Raw genomic sequence first — 18,592 nt, 5'->3', positions numbered from 1 at the left:
ATATAAAATGCAGAACATAGAATATAGAAGAAAATGGAATGGAGAATGGAGAACATAGAATATGGGATAGGGAATAGAGAAGAATAAAGAATATTGAAAAATTCAGAATATAGAATGTAGACTAGAATATTGAATATAGAATTTAGAATGTACAATATGGAATATAGCAGGTAGAAGAATATAGATTACAACAGAAGAATATAGAATGCAGAATAAGAATGTAGAAGAGTATAGAATACAGAACATAGAAGAATAAAATGCAGAATGTAGAATACAGAAGAATATAGGATATAAAAAATATAGAACATCGAATATGGAATATAGAATACAGAGTATGGAATAGAGAATAAAGAAAAATATTAAATAGACTTAAAGAATGTAGAATAGAGTATGTACAAAGTAGAATAAAGAACATAGAATACAGAAGAATATAGATTATAGAATATTCTGGAATATAGAATTAAATATAGAATATAGAAGATGGAATAAAAGAAAATATAGAATGTAGAATATAGTTTACAGAATATGCAATATGGAATATAGAATACAGAAAATTATAAAAAATATAGAATATAGAAAACAACATTGAGTATAGAATACAGACAATGGAATATAGAGAAATAAAGAATTTAGAATACAGGATATAGAATATAAAATATAGAACAAAATACATAATATAGAGAATATACATTATACAGTATAGAAGATTATGGAATATAGAATGTAGAATGTAAAATACAGAATTTACAATATAGAAAAATATATGATACAGACTATAGAAGAATATAAAGAATGAATATAGAATACAGAAAATTGTATAGAAAAATATAGATTATAGAAAAAGAACATTGAATATAGAACACAGAGTATGGAATATGTAATATAGAAAAATATAGAATATAGAATGTAGAATACAAAATATAGAATATAAAATAAAGGGTAAAGAACACAGATTATAGAAGAATATAGATTATAGAAGATAACGGAATATAGAATATAGAATTTAAAATACAGACTACACTAGAAGAATACAGAATATAGTAGAATATAGAATATAGAAGGAAGAATATAGAATATGCAATAGAGTACAGAAAAATATAGTATATAGAAAAATATAGACTGGAAGTATATGGAAGAATATAGAATTTAGAATGTAGAATATAGAATACAGAGCATAGAATATGGAAGAATTTAAAATATACAATGTAGAATATAGAATATGAAATATAGAATCTAGAAGAATGGTGTATGTGGAAAAAAGTAGAATATAGAACATCAAATATAGAATACAGAGTATGGAATATAGAATATACAAAAATATAGAATATAGAAGAACATAGATTATAGAATATAGAGAATTTAAAATATAGAATATGGAACATAGAACACGGAAGATACAATACAGAATATAAAAGAACGTTGTAAACAGAACAATATAGTGTATAGAGGATTTGGAATAAAGAAGAATATAGAATATACATTATAGAAGAATATAGCATACAGAATACAGGATATAGAAGAAAATAGAATATAAATTTAGAACATAGAATGCAGAAGAATAAAATGTACAATGTAGAATACAGATTATACAATGCAAAGTATACAGTGAAGAATACACAAAAGTATATAATAAAAAAATAAATCATACAGTACAGAAAATAATGGAATATAGAATGTACAATGTAAAATATAGAATATAGGAGAACATAGAATACGAAATATAGAATATAGAATGTACAAGGGTATGGAAAATACAAGAAAAAGAATATAGTAGAATGTAGAATACAGAATATTGAAGAATACAGAATATGGAATAGAGAATACAGAAGAATTAGGATATAGAATACAGAATATACATTATAGAAGAATGTACACAGTAGGAAACTATACAAGGAAGAATATAGATTACTGAAGAACATAGAATACAGAATTTAGAATATAGAATGTAGACTACAGAATATAAAATATAGAATAAAGACTATAGAATATAGAATACAGATTGTAGAATACAGAGAATTATGGAATGTAGAATGTAAAATATAAAAGAATACAGAATTTAAAAGAATACAGAATGTAGAATACAGAATATGGAACATAGAATATACCACACAGAAAAATATAGTATATATAAAAATAAAGAATATAGAACATAGAACTTTGAATATACAATATAGAATACAGAGTATGGAATATAGAACCTAGAATATGTAAAAATACGGAAAGAGAATATAAAAGAATATAGAACATAGAATATAGAATTTAGAATGTAGAATATAAAGTACAGAATATAGAATATAGAAGAATTTAGAATGTAGAACATAGAATATAGAGGAATGTAATATATAGAAGAACATAGGACATAGAAAATACAATGCAGAATATAAAAGAAAAAAGAATATAGAGTATAGAAGAATATGGAATATGGACAATAGAATGTAGAGTATAATTATAGAAGAATATAGAAAACTGAAAATACAGAATATAGGAAAATATAGAGCAAAAATTTAGAATATAGAAGATACAGGATATAGAATGCAGAATATAGAAGAATACAGAATATAGATGACAGACTACAGAAAATAGAAGATAGAACATAGAAGAAAATAGACTATGGACAAATATGGAATATAAGGTATCAGATATATACTATTGAAGAATATAGAATAAAGTAGAAGAATATAGATTACAGACTATAGAAGAATATAGAATGTAGAATAGAGAATATGGAATAGAGAATACAAGAGAATATTAGATTACAGAAGAATATAGAATATAGAGATTAGAAGGTAGAATAAACACTAAAAAATACAGAATATAGAAGAATATAGAATTCAGAAAAATTTAGAATAGAAAATGTCGAATATAGAAGAAAATGGAATGTAGAATAGAGAACATAGAATGTGGAATAGAGTATAGAGAAGAATAAAGAATATTACAAAATTTAGAATGTAGACTAGAATATTTAATATACAATTCAGAATGTACAATACAGAATATAGCAGATAGAAGAATATAGATTATAAAAGAAGAATATAGAATGTAGAATAAGAATGTAGAAGAGTATAGCATACAGAACAGAGAAGACTATAGAATATAGAATGCAGAATGTAGAATATGGAATATATAATATAGAATACAGAAGAATATAGTATATAAAAATATTGAATATAGAACATAGAATATAGAACACAGAATATAGAATATGTGATATAGAATACAGGGTATGGAATAGAGAATATAGAAAAATATAAAATAGAGATAAATATAGAACAGTATGTACAAAGTAGAATATAAAATATAGAATAAAGAACATAGAATATAGAAGAATATAGATTATAGAATATTGAAGACTCTGGAATATAGAATGTAGAATTAAATATAGAATATAGAAGATAGAATATAAGAGAATATAGAATGTAGAATAGAGTATACAGAATATGCAATATGGAATATAGAATACAGAAAATTATTAAAAAATATAGACTATAGAAAAAGAATATAGAATACAATCAATGGAATATAGAAAATATAGAATTTAGAAAATAGAATGTAGAGTACAGAATATAAAATATAGAATAAAAAATACATAATATAGAGAATATACATTATACAATATAGAAGATTATGGAATATAGAATGTAGAATGCAAAATCCACAATATACAATATAGAACAATATATGATACAGACTATAGAAGAATATAGAATATAGAATACAGAAAATTATATAGAAAAAGAACATTGAATATAGAACACAGAGGATGGAATATAGAATATAGAAAATATAGAATATAGTAAGAATATAGTATGTAGAATACAAAATATAGAATATAAATAAAGCATAAAGAACACAGAATATAGAAGAATATAGATTATAGAATATAGAAGATAATGGAATAAGAATATAGAATGTAAAACAAAATATACACTATGAAGAATACAGAATATAGAAAAATGTAGAATATAGAAGGAAGAATGTAGACTATGGAATATAGAATACAGAAAAATATAGTATATAGAATATAGAAGAATATGGAAGAACATAGAATAAAGAATTTAGAATGTAGAATACAGAATATAGAGCATAGAATATGGAAGAATTTAAAATATACAATATAGAATATGGAATATGAAATATAGAATATAGAAGAATATTGTATGTAGAAAAATATAGAATGTAGAACATCGAATATAGAATGCAAAGTATGAAATATAGAATATACAAAATAGAATATAGAAGAACATAGATTATAGAAAATAGAGAATTTGAAATATAGAATATGGAACATAGAACACTGAAGATAGAATACAGAATATAAAAGAACTTTGAAAATAGAATATAGTGTATTCTATATTTTACATTCTACATTCCATAATTTTCTATATTTTATAATCTGTATTCTATAGTCTTTATTCTACATTCTATGTTCTAAATTCTGTATTACGTGCTCTTGTATAATCTATATTCTGTATTGTATAGTCTTCTACTGTGTATATTCTTCTATAATGTATATTGTATATTCTTCTGTACTCTATATTCTAATTCTAAACATCCCCACATAACCCTGCTCACCTGGAACCATTGATGAGAGTTTCCAGACAACTCATCTGGGGACCAACAACCCAGATACCCCAAACCCAACCACCCTGCAATCAGCAGAGCACACACACAGCACCCAACCCCAAAACTAGGAAGATCACCCACTGCACCCACAGCCAGGGTCCAGCTGGACAGACAAACACACCACCTCAACAGAAACACCACCTATATCCTCAACAGCCCCACAAGAGACCCACACTCACACATGCAGTCATTCCTCCACCAACCCTGAGAAAGGTAGTGAGAGCATCAAAATGGCAAAATTAGAGACCAGAGCAAAACACAGGCCCAGCCTACTTGGATATATCGAAACAAAACAAAATTTCAGGGTTCAACAAACACACAGTAAATAAATAGATATAATAATTTCTTGATGCTTCGGAAACAACAGACAATATCAAATCACAAAAAGAAGCAGAACAAGATGGAGTCAGCAAGTGACTGAAATAAAGAACAAAAAAACTGCTGGGGATAAGAAACAGCCTGTGAAAACACAGGCAAAACCAAGAAAAATATAGACAAAATCAAGGAAGGCACTGACAAAATGAAAGAAAGCAACAAACAAACAAAAAACCCATTGTTGTCAAGTTGGTTACAACTCATAAAAGCGATAAAGAATTCAGGAAAACAATATAAAAACGAAACAACTAGAAACCATACAAAAACATCAACTAGAAAGCCAAAAGATTAAGAATAAAATTTCAGAAACAGACAACTCAAAAGAAGGATATAGGACCAGAATTGAAGCAATGGAAGACAGATTAGTGAAATTAAAGAAAAATCCCTTGATATCAATTTGTTTGAGGAAAAATCAGAAAAAAGAATGAAGAAATCCTAATAATTATGTGGGACACTATCAAGAGGAAAAACTTGCATATGATAAGAGATCCAGTGGATGGGGCTGGGTGCAATGCAAAACACAGAGACAATTGTCAAAGTAATCCTGGCAGAAAACTTCGCTATCTATCATCATGAAAGATAAGAAGATACTCATCCAAGAAGCGCAATGAACCCCATACAGGATAGAGCCCAAAGAAAGTCACCAAGACTTATAAACAAACTTGCAAAAAAAAAAGGACCAAAGACAAACAAAGAATCCTGAGATCAGCTAAGGAAAAATAAAGTCACCTATCTAAAAAGGGGAACCAATAAAACTAATCTCCAACTATGTAGCTAAAACTACGTAGGCAAGAAGACAGTGGGAAGACCTATATAAAAGGTCGAAAGTAAAAAAACAAAAACAAAAACAAAAAAAACCCAGTCGGCAATTCTATATTCAGTAAAACTGTCTCTCATATACAATGGCAGCATTAGAATATTTCCAGATAAGCAGAAATTAAGGGAATTTGTAAAAACCAGACCAAACTTATGAGAAATATTAAAGAGAGTCCTTCGAATAGAGAACCAAAAACATTAAACAATAATCTGATATTTGGACGCAGGACAGACCACCCAGATACCAACCCAAATAAAGAATTTAAAAAACAAAACAAAGCTAAAAACGGGGAACCAAAGACATCAATATGTAAACGATGACATCAAAACAAAAAAGAGGGAATGAATGGTGTAGTTATAGAACTTTCATATGGAGAGGAAGCCAAAGCGATATCAGTAAATAAAAGACTGTTTTAAACTTAGGAAGATAATGGTAAATTTCAAGGTAACGACATAGAGGAGGCCTGGTGGTGCATTGGTTAAGTGCTCGGCTGCTAACCAAAATGTCATTGCACTGAAAGTCTTAACTAAAGAAATATGGAAAAAGAAAGAAAGAAAGGACATCCAAATTGGAAGGAAGAAGCAAAATTTTCCCTATACGCAGATGAAATGAACCTATACATAGAAAACTCCAAGGATTCCACAAAAAAAACTACTGGAACTAATAGAAGGATTCAGCAAAGTAGCAGGGTACAACATCAACATATAAAAAATCAGTTGGATTCCTCTACATCAACAAAGAGAACTTCAAAAAGTAAATCACAAAAAGAATGCCATTTATAATAGCCCCCCAAATGATAAAATACTTGGGAATAAATCTAACCAGGGATATAAAAGACCTATACAAAGAAAACTACAAAATGCTACTGCAAGAAACCAAGAGACCTATATAATTGGAAGAAAAAAAAAATGCTCATGGATAGGAAGAGTCAACACCATAAAAATGTCAATACTACCTGAAGTGATCTACAAATATAATGCAAGACCGATCCAAATTGCAACAGCATTCTTTAATGAGATGGAAACACTAATCACCAACCCAATGTGAAAAGGAAAGAGGCCTTGGATAAGTTAAGTGCTACTAAAGAAGAACAAGGTAGAAAGAAGGCCTCGCACTACTGAATCTTAGAACCTACTATACAGGCATGGCAATCAAAACAGACTGGTACTTGTACGATGACAAACACACAGACTGATGGAAGAGAATTTAGAACACAGATGTAAATCCGTCCAGCTATGGGCAGCTGATTTTTGACGAAGGGCCAAATTTTGTTAAATTGGGAAAAGACAGTCTCTAACAAATGGCACTGGCAAAACTGAATGTCCGTCTGTAGAAAAAATGAATCAGGACCCATACTTCACATCATAAACAAAAACTAACTCAAAATGGATCAAAGACCTAAATATAAAACCCAAAACAATAAGGACTTCATTTTACTTGTTTCAGCAATCAGCATCCATGGAAGCAGCAGTGGGCAAATCTGCTACAAAAGACCTCCTTAAAGTGTTAAAAAGCAAGGACGTCACCTTGAAGACTAAGGTGCCCCTGACCCAAGCAATGAAAGCTGGATGATGAGTAAGGAAGACTGAAGAAAAATTGGCATCTATTGCTGAAGAATATTGAATATATCATGATGTGCCAAAATAAGGAACAAATCTGCCTTGGAAGAAGTGCAGCCAGAATGCTCCTTAGAAGCAAGGATGGTGAGACTTCATCTCATATACTTTGGGCATGTTGTCAGGAAGGATCAGTCTCTGGAGAAGGACATCATCCTTGGGAAAGAATAGGGTCAGTGAAAAAGAGGAAGGCCCTCAACAAGATGGACTGACATGGTGGCTGCAACAATGGGCTCACGTATAGCAATGATCGTGAGGATGGCACAGGATCAGGCAGTGTTTCCTTTTGTTGTGCATAGGGTGGCTATGAGTCAGAAATGACTTGAGCGCACCTAGCAAAAACAACAATAAGGAGATAGAAATTATAACGAAGTACTGAATACAAGTTAACATTAATCTTTCTCAAACTCTTGCAAAAGAAAATAGTAGGGAACACTTTGTAATTGATTCTATGATGACATAATCACCCTGATACCAAAGCCAAAAAAACCCACAATATCCCTTATGAATATGAATGCAAATCTTCAACAGAGTACTAACAAACCAAATCCAGCAGCAAAATACTAGCAAACCAAACATAGCAGCATATTGAAAAGACTATAAACCACGTCCCAGTGGAACTTATCCCACAAATGCAAGAGTTGTTAAGCATAAATATCAATTAATTAAGAAAATGAAGGAAAAATGATTTGATTAATGAATGCAGAAACATCATTTGACAAAATCCAAGACCCTTTCATAATAAAATCATTCAACAAACTAGAAATGTAAGGCAACTACGTGTATCTGATTAAGGACACTTATGAAATACCCACAGCTAACATCACACGCATTGGTGAAAGACTACAAGTTTTCCCTAACATCAGGAACAAGACAAGGATGCCTGATTTCAGAACTCTTATTCTACATTTTTCTGGAAATACTAGACAGAAAAGTTAGGCTAAAATTTTTTTTAAAGGCATTTGAATTTGGAAAGAAGTAAAAATTTTCATATTCAAGATGACAAGATCTTATACATAGAATATCCTAAGGAATTCTCTCTCTTTCTCTCTCTCTCACATACACACACCCACAAATATACAATACAAATAAAAAACAAAAAGAAACTATTAGATTTAATATACAAATTCAACAGAATGGCAGGATATCAGATCAACACACCAAAATACAGTTCTGGAAAGCCAAACTTGTTATTATTTATCTATTTATCCATCTATTTATTGATTTGTTGATATAGCTATCTCTTTGTCTACTTATTCATCTATTCATTCATTCATATGTCTGTCTTTCTGTATGCCTGTCCATCCGTCCGTCCGTCCATCCATCCATCCGTCCGTTCATCCATCCGTTCATTCATTTATTTCTCTCTCTCTATTTGTTTACTTATTACCCTTTTGAGCTTCACATTTCTTCAACACCAAACTTCAAATTGACCTGGATTTTAAGGGAAAAAAAGATGTCAATGACTTCTTAATTATGCCTATGGGAAAAATTGATTCACTTGATTAGTTTTCTTCATAACACCTTTGCTTTAAATCTACTTTAAATTACTTCTCATTAAGCTTGATCCAAAAAAATTGGATGGTCTTTTTTTTTCTTATTTGTATGAATTTAAAGAGCTTAAATTTGGAGGAAAAGAGATTTAATGATTCTCTCTTGGTTCACTATTTGGGCCCAAGCACCCATGTGTATAGACTCAGTGCTTCTCAGGTGGTGGCAAAAACATTCATTTGCCCTGTGTTGGCTATTAGGTAGGAAGGCTGCCCCTGGCTGGAAGGAGGTCAGCCCTCAACAGTGATCATGTCGTTGGGAGAGTCTTTGAACCTGAGCAGAGAGAGTGACTGTATTTATAAAGTTTATTTAAGTAATTCTCAGTGCAGAGAGTTTGTTCTATTTTTGTTTGTTGAGTTTTTAGTAGAACCATGTAACATGGGGGTGTAGAAAGCTGTTAAAAGGATTTGTGTCTGTGTTTGATCAAAGCAATGCAGGTGATGCTTCCATCCCTGAATCTTAGTTTATGTAAAATAATAATCAAAAAAGCAGTAAAAACAGCAGCATCAATAATAATCATCATTAAAGCTGTTTGTTGAGTGTTCGCAGCATGCTGGACAATGTTGTAAGTTGTTTGCATGTGTTAACTAATTTACTTTTTAATAAACAATATTAGTGGTAGATGCTATTACCAGTAACACTTAAAAGTTAATACCTGAACCAAGAGAGCAAATACCTTCTTACCTGTCCAGGCCCCTTCCAAGATTATATTGATTTTATATTTGCATTTTTGTCTTCTGGTTCTAAAATCAAGTGCCAAAAACTGCACAAGTTTCACATTATTCAAAATTTACAAATGTCACCTTGATATTCTAGGTATATTTCCACCAGTGAACAAAAGTGAGGCAAGTGTTGACCGTTCATAGGACTCAGTTCTTCAGTTAAACTCTGAGATTTGGTTTCCAGAATGCTTATGTTTTATCCTATGACTGACTCAATGATTGATGACTGGAGTTTCTTTGTAAGGTGTTTTAGAGAATAATGAGATAAAATATTTCAAATTAAGAAGTAATTATGTTATAAATTATAATTGAGGAAAAATGAAGATAAGAACTTACTGATGTGACTTATATCTCTGTGTGTGATAGAGTTAACCTATGTATTTTCTCTCTAAACTCTGACCTACATCACCTTTCTTCTTAAGTTATTGCACACTTCTTTTTCCTACTTGAGCACAGCAGCTGTCTTATGTCATCCCATGGAATTAGGTAAGAGAATTGGCTGGTTAAAATCCCACTTCACTTTAATTTTTCCAGATTAAATGTATCTCATTCAAATAAAACAAATTTAAGTGGGCATCATGCCAAAATCTAAATTCCTGTCTATGAACTTGGAGACATTTAAACCTTAGGGGCTGAAACATTTATATTGGATCTGTGGACTTCCAGAAAGCTGAGTCTCTTACTTCTATGGTCAAGCCAACTTGTTTATTTTGAGAATAAAATTATTGCAGTATAAATTCTCAGTATTGCGTGCATATTTTGTACAGAAAAAAATCAAAGTAAATATTAGTTGATTACTAATTACGTGGAGTCTAAATCTACACGCATATTTTAAAGGTAAAATAGAGTTAACTGGTTTTTCTTTTTTTAACATTCAGTTAAGATTCGTTATTTGATTTGTTTGTCACTTGAACAAATATATTTTGAGCCTTGACCCTTTGTTCTTTTTTTTTTTCTCCCCAGAGTGTAGATACTAGGCCTCATAAAATATCACCTACAATTTCTACAATGTGCTTAATTGTGGGCTAGAGACCTAGTTCCCCCAGAAGGCCTCTGAGAAACAAAACATGAATTCCACCATGATTAGGCAGTCAGCCCATTTCTATCAAGAGGTTGAAAGCCTCATATAAGGATGAGAAAATGAGTTTGAACATTTCTTTTTTTATTAAAATTTTTCATGGTAAATGATTGAAGGCTTATTGTCTGAAGCAAAAAAAAAAAAAAACACAAAGGCAATCTTGCATACTCATAGTGTGGTAACGGTTCCTGAAGTGTGTTTCAGATTAGAGGTTTCTACAGTTTTGGATTCCTTTTCAAATCTATTTCTCTGCCACCCCGTAGAGGTGCCAAATAAAGTAGCTTAATTATTCATAATATGTGCAGTTTGTCTCTGTGACTCTTTGATATATATAACCAACAAACAATATAATTTAACTTAAAACTTTGTGAAAGACGGACTTGCTGTGAGTATGTAACACTATCCCCAAGTGGGGTGACAGGGAAATCTGTTTAATTTTGCAGACCCCTTCCTCAGCTTCTTACCTAATGTTTTATTTCAAGTAAAATTTCCTGGGAAAATGAAACATATCTCTATATGAGACACTATATATCTCAACTGAAATAAGTTTTAAAATTAATTACTTTATATCTGGAAAAGAATGTGGATGTCTACACATCTAATGAAGAAGAATGTGCTTTTCAATGCAGTAGCTTATTCTTCAGTTTTAAAAACATGACCTGCTGGATGTGAGCAGTCTCCTTCATAACAACAACAATTCAAATTTCAAATAGCTGTTTTAGGCCACTAATTACTCTGAATTTAACCTAAAATATTACAATACCTTGGAGACTTTACTACAATTCATATCAAAAAGATCAATATACAACTAATCTCAGGGACACTATTTAAAGGAATTTGTTTTATTTGATAAATTATGTAGAGTGGATTGTATTGTTTTTTTTGCACACTCATTTCCTTGATTTGCATGATATCTGGGCTGCCCAAATTATTCAGATTACATTTGAATGATTTCTGCAAAAATGAGTATCAAGGTAAGTTATGTGAGATTGATTTGACCATACATTGAATTGAAATTTTCTTGGGGCGGCAATCACAAAGGAGCAAGGTGAGAGACATTTCTTGGGAAGGTGAGATAAGGGTTAGGGTTTGAAGGTCCAATGCAACCCCTACTGGGCAGCAAGGCCCTGCAGCTATCACTCATAGTCTTGATTGGGGTAGAAAAAACATTTCTTTCTTATTTTTGCCTTACCACTTTACATTATGCTTAGGACATAGTCATGTTCAGGAATATTATTAGAAAGGTGAAAGGTTGTAAACTATGTACAGTATTTCAAGCAATACAAACACCTGTTAAGAAACTTATGCAGTGGTACTAAAATATTTTGTAAATTGTTTTATTTTTAGTGAAATATATATGCTTATATGCATATGTATAAACTACTCTTTTTAGTTTTTTTATATGTGTGTATATAATGTGTAACTGTCTAGTTTTCATAACCGATTTTGAATCCATGCACATTATTTCAACAAGTTGATGTTTGTAGTTCCTTTCTCCATTTTCATCATGTGCCCTTCATTTCAAATTTCTCCTGTATGTTTAGTGTATTTCTATAAATTACACAAGAAAAATTCCTAATATGAAACTGTTAGTTAAAAAAAAAAGCGGTTTCCATCAAGTCTGTTCTGACTCAAAGCCACCCTGTAGGACAGAGTAGAACTGCCCAGTATGGTTTCCAAGGAGCCGCTGGTGGAATCGAGCTGCAAACCTTTTGGTAAGCAGCCCTAACTCAACGACTGCGACAGGTATGAAAATGATCAAAGGTCGTGAGAAATGATTAGCAAGTTTTGAAAAGATCTACCGTGTTTTACCAAAACTATGCTACTGCATATCTGATAACGTTGCTCACAACATTTTTGGCCTAATAATTTAATAAAGTTGTTTTGTTTAACTAGGTTTTAATATTTTGGGATTATTTCTTTATTTTAAGCCTTCTATTTCATTTTTGATGTATCACTTATTTGTATGTTTTTTTTCTGCTTAGTCAGCTCTTTTCATTTTTATTATTAATTTTTGGTATATTGGATTTTATTTGTGATATTAAAATTTTTTATTTATTCTAAGAATTTAATTTGGGTTCTTGTTTAGATTTCTAATTCTTTACATGAAATTTTTTGGGGTAAAAACTACAAAATCAAAATAACGACCCCCACCTGATGAAACGGGCATTCCAATAGATTGGAAATTGTTGCCAGTGTTCCCATTTTCTTTTTTTTAAATAAATTTTTCCTTCCATATATATGTTTATATTACTTTGTCATTCAAAAATTTATACACGATTTTTTTCATGGCATTGGCAGCAATCCCTATTGTGTCAGCACTCTCCCCCTTTCCACGCCACATTCCCACATTCCATTTGTCCAGTTTTCCTGTCCCTTCCTGCCTTCTCCTCTCTGTTTTTTGGCAGGTGTAGCCCATTTGATGTCATATACTGTTCGTTTTATAGGCCTGTCTTACCTTTGGCTGAAAGGTAAACTTCAGGGGTGGCTTCAGTTCTGAGTTAGAAGGATCTCCAGGGGCCATAGTCTCCAGGGTTCTGCTCTGACTGGGATTACAACAGAAAGTCCTGGACAGAGTGGGAGAAAATGTAGAACAGACGATCAAATTCACAAAAAGAACAGACTTCTCTACATATTTTATTGAAGGAGACCTGGCTGTACAGTGGTTAAGCATTGGGCTTTAACCCAAAGGTCAGGGGTTGGAACCTACCAGGAACTTCAAGGAAGAAAGATGTGGCAGCCTGTTTCTATAAAGATTAACCCACTGTCATCCAGTAGATTCCAACTCATAGTGACCGTATAGGACAAAGTAGGTTTCGAAGGCAGTAAATCTTTACAGGAGCAGACTGCCACATCTTGCTCCCTCAAAGCACCTAGTAGGATCAAACCACCACCTCTTCTGTTATCAGCCAATCACATAACCACAGCACAAACAGGGCTCCTTCTGTACTGATTGTAGCTTTAGAAATCCTATGCGGCAGTTCCGCTCTGCCCGGGGGTCACTATGAAATGGAATTGACTCCAAGGCAATGGGCAGAGTATATAATTTATTGATGATACATAGTCATATAATAATTATATAACTTCTATAAAGCCACTGCCATGGAGTCAATTGCAACTCATAGTGACCTTATAGGACAGAGTAGAACTGCCTCGTAGGGTTTCCAAGGCTGTAAATCTTTACAGGAGCAGACTGGCACATCTTTCTCCTCCTGTTCAGCAGCTGGTGGGTTCCAGCTACCGGCTGCCTTTCAGTTAGCAGCTCAGTGCTAAAATCACTACACCAGAATCAAGACTCCTGATAACTTCTACAGCTATTGTATTCTTACTTTCCTGTTTTTCTATCACGCCCAATTATCACCCTATTTCATCACATTTATATCCATAAAATTTTATGTGTTGTATTTCCTCCTCTTCATTCTCTGATCAACATTTTTTTTTTAATTTTTATTTCTAACTCAATCATTTTCTTTCAGATTTTTATTAAAAAATTGCATCATGGTCTGAAATATATAACCTATCTTAAAATTTAGATTCTATTTACATAAATTGGTTTACAGTGAACTAGCTTGCAATGACATTTATTTTGTCCTTTCAGTTACATGTGTTTGCATTTGATATTTTTAAAACATAAGCCAGTTTTTTGGATAACCATATTTAAATAATATTTTATTATCATTGAGTATTGTTATTACTAAGGTGAAAATTTTTAAGAATATTAAAAATATAATGTATTAGAATGTCACTAACTATAAATTATAATTTATACAATTTATCGAACACTTTTATCAAGTTAATCGTTTTTCATTTATTAGGTTTTCAAAAACAGTAAAGCTTTTAAATAGAAATTTTTTTTTCTTTTTTGTGTTATTTTTATTTGTCATATTCTATTTCATGGATTAGAACATTCAAAAAAATCATAATGTTAGAATAAGTCTTCGTTTTTTTCTGAATTATACAAACATCCATCATTATTTTATATCACTGTGTTTGCAGTTTTAGAGAAAAGCACTGTTCTTTGAGAAAGGCCTATAATGAAGAAAGACGGTCCAATAGGATCAAAGCTTTTTAGAATATAGGAAATGTGTGTAGTATCTTTCCTATATAACTTAATGATATGACTACTTATAGTCAAATGTGCCTTAGTTTATACCAACTTGGCTGACTATAGATAATGTTAAAAACAAAATTTCTACAAGATTAGGTTTGTATATGAACCCATAAGTTTAACTTGCAATTTATGAATGGGAAGTTTCAGACAAGAGCTTTCTAATTCATGAATAGCAACTACAGGTTATGAGTTCTTATACAAATTTAATTTTGTAAAAATTTTGTTTTTAACAGTTCTGGTGATGGGGATGGGATTAATGGAACGTTTTGAACTAGGTTAAGCACAGCAGGCAAGTCTTAATTGGTTAACTCACATTTTGGCTTCTGGGAAGGTCAGGCATTTGTAGGAACTAGACTTAGGTTTGGTTTGCTGATGTGGGGCTTAGCATAAGTGACTGCACCTTGAACCAAGTATAGTCAGGTCAACAATAAATAAAACTTTATGATAGATCATTGAGTTCTATATGCTAGAATTGTATTTATATTTGCATGTATGTATAATCAACAGTTGGTATTGTCAATTACTTTTCATATTTGTCACACTTTATATTAAAGCTGACTAGTTTTTACTGAAAATAATTTTAATTTCTCAACTTTGTTGAGCAATATTTGTAATAACAATTACCTAAAACTTTCAAATTTTAATGGGGCATCAATACCTTTTGACTCCATATCTCAACTGAGGAGCAAGTAATAACATTTTACTAACTGACATTTCATCCAAGTGCAGTTTAAATGTAAATTTCCCCTATTAATATAAAAGGACCAAGTCAAATTCAAAATGCCATTCTTGACATGTTCCTTGAGTTAAACTTAGATTAATAATTGCTAACGTAACATTTTAATGTTTCTTTCTCCAACCCTTCTTAAAGGTCTTGCATATTTGTTTTTTGCCTGGACAACAAATTTCCACATACAATTACAGATATTATAGAAATAATCACCAATTCATTTACAAGAGTTGTAGTATTCCTGACATACAAATGGTAATATAACATTTATTACAACCTATAGCCAATATAATTTCAAAATTGAGAAATGGAGAAAGAAATTCTTTTTGTAAGAATATTATACCATATTTGAACATCACTGTCATGTTTAATTATTTAAATGAATGGAGTGAAAGATTTTTTTTTTTCATACCAAGTGAGCACATCTCCAATCTCTCATCTTGAAGATATTTAAAAGGGGAGAAAAAACTCATGTTGGCAAATCATCTAAATTTTTATTTCCAGATAATATTTTTTTTTTCAAATTGGCCATTGCTCAACAGACACAGATTCAATGCATAGAAACAAGGGCAGAAATAGTCACCTAAAGTGATTCAAGGAAATTCTACTGCATTTAATAATCATTTTGTTTTCTTTTGAAGGACATTCAATGTTGTTTACACTGAATTTTCAGATATTGTCCGCTTTATTTTTATTTAAGCCATGAAGACAGAAAATCAAACTTTTGGAACAGAATTTATACTTCTTGGCTTTTTCCAATATGGCCAAATGAACACTGTCCTCTTTGTTACCATTGTGGGCCTCTTCTCAGTGACTTTGATGGGGAATATCATACTGATCCACCTCATCCGATTGGACACTCCACTCCACACTCCCATGTACTTCCTCCTCAGTCAGCTCTCCTTCATTGACATGATGTACATCTCCACCACGGTACCCAAGATGGCAGCAAACTTCCTGTCAAATAGTAAGACCATTACTTTTTTAGGTTGTAAGATTCAAACCTTTGTGGTTTTGACCCTTGGTGGAACTGAAGCTCTTCTTCTTGGTTTCATGTCTTATGATAGGTATGTAGCGATCTGTCACCCTTTACATTATCCTGTGCTCATGAGCAAGATGATCTGTTTGTCCATGGTCACATGTGCATGGGCCAGTAGTTCTATCAATGCTTTAATACAAACACTGTATGTATTTCAACTTCCATTCTGTACATCTCAGATCATTAACCACTTTTTCTGTGAAGTTCCATCTCTAATGCCTTTGGTGTGTCAGGACACCTCCTAGTATAAGTATACCGTCCTCTTTAGTGTCCTTATCATTCTGCTACTACCATTCATGGCCATTCTGGCTTCCTATGCCCGGGTGCTTATTGTGGTGTACCAGATGAGCTCAGGTAGAGGGCAGACAAAAGCCATCTCCACGTGTTCCTCTCATCTGATTGTGGCAAGCCTATTGTATGGGACTGCTCTCTCCACCTATACAAGACCACACACCTTGCATTACCCTGAGGAAGATAAAGTGGTGGTGGTATTTTACAGTATTATTACACCTCTTCTGAACCCATTTATCTACAGTCTGAGGAATAAGGAGGTCATGGGGGCTAGGAAAAGTGTTTTGGGAAAATAGACATTTGTACAGAAAATATGACTTTAGGAACCCTTTATAGTTTGAGACTGAACAACATGATTTGATTAGCCTACTGTCTAGAGAGATGTAAGCTCAAAGAAATGTTTACAAAATAAATAGACAAATGACTTCATTTCTCCTCTCTTCAGAAATAACTAAATCACTACTATTGGAACTGGATTGATTTACAATGTATAAGCAAGAGAATGGTTGCCATTATCTACGTTGTTTATGTTCTAAAGCAGTAGATTTAGTACCTATAAACACAATACTCCTATGTCATAGCAAATATTTTTCTTCTTTAATTTGCTGAAATAAAATGCATAGAAAATATAATTTATTGCAAAATGCGTAATACCTAGAGAATATATATGATGACCAAACTGTAGTATAGAGCAGATTTCATATATCCACTCATTCTTTCATTCATTGAACAAAAGTTTTAATGCTTTAACTTTGTATGTGACGCAATTATAGGCACTGGTGATATGGGGTTGAGCAATATAAAACTGAGATAAATGTCTTCTCTCTTAAAGTTTACATTTCATTGTGAGGAGAAAGACAATATATAAAATTAATGCATAAATTGTACAGTATATCAAAAAGTATTAATTGCCATGAAGAAAAACTAAGTGGAAAATTGGAATAGGGAAACTAAAAGATGTTTGCAATTATAAGTAAAATAGAGAAGGGAGAAACAAGAATGTGACAATTTGTCAGACTAAAAGGAGTTAAGGAAGAGAATCAAGTGGACATCTGAGGAAAAGTGTTCTGGGAAAAGCAAAGAGCAAGTGAGAACTTCCGTGATGGGAACATGCCCTGCATAGTCACAAAAGATCAAGGAGTAAATTGGTGAGACTTAGGCAATAGGTAGATGTAATGGGGCCAGAACATGTAGTATAAATTAGATCAGTATGAGGATTCTGGATTTTAACCCAAAATGCTGGGCAACCATTGCTGAGTTGTGAGTATAGAATTGATGTGAACACAAGGAGGCCATTGCAGTAGCCCAGGTGTGACAAAATATGGCCTTGGATTGAAGTGATATTAGTGGAGGAGCAAAAGCTGGCCAGATTCAGGAGACTGGGAGAAAGCAGATATTTGAGTTTTGTGGACACATTGGGATATGAAACGCTTCAGAATTGGGCTAAGACTTGGACTAAATAATTGGAAGTATGGAGTTGTTATCATTATAGTTTGGGGGAAGCCACAGGTGGAACGTTTTCATCATTCAGCACCTCTTGTGCTACTTTCACGTTGACCTCTTGGCCCCACAAATGCAGTCATTATTCTGACTTCTATCACCATTAAATAGAGAAGCTCTTATTTCTCATCACCATTGG

General features: G+C 32.0%; 1 pseudogene; it reads left to right on the top strand.

The window, feature by feature from the left end:
- Positions 1-16,325: 16,325 nt before the first annotated feature.
- On the top strand, positions 16,326-17,249 carry LOC126058408 (olfactory receptor 2AK2-like; annotated as a pseudogene).
- The last annotated feature ends 1,343 nt before the right edge of the window (positions 17,250-18,592 follow it).

This window comes from Elephas maximus, chromosome 14 (assembly GCF_024166365.1).
Source record: "Elephas maximus indicus isolate mEleMax1 chromosome 14, mEleMax1 primary haplotype, whole genome shotgun sequence".
NCBI lineage: Eukaryota > Metazoa > Chordata > Mammalia > Proboscidea > Elephantidae > Elephas > Elephas maximus.
The sequence above is the reverse complement of the archived record's forward strand: the minus strand, read 5'-3'. Positions and strand labels throughout refer to the sequence as shown.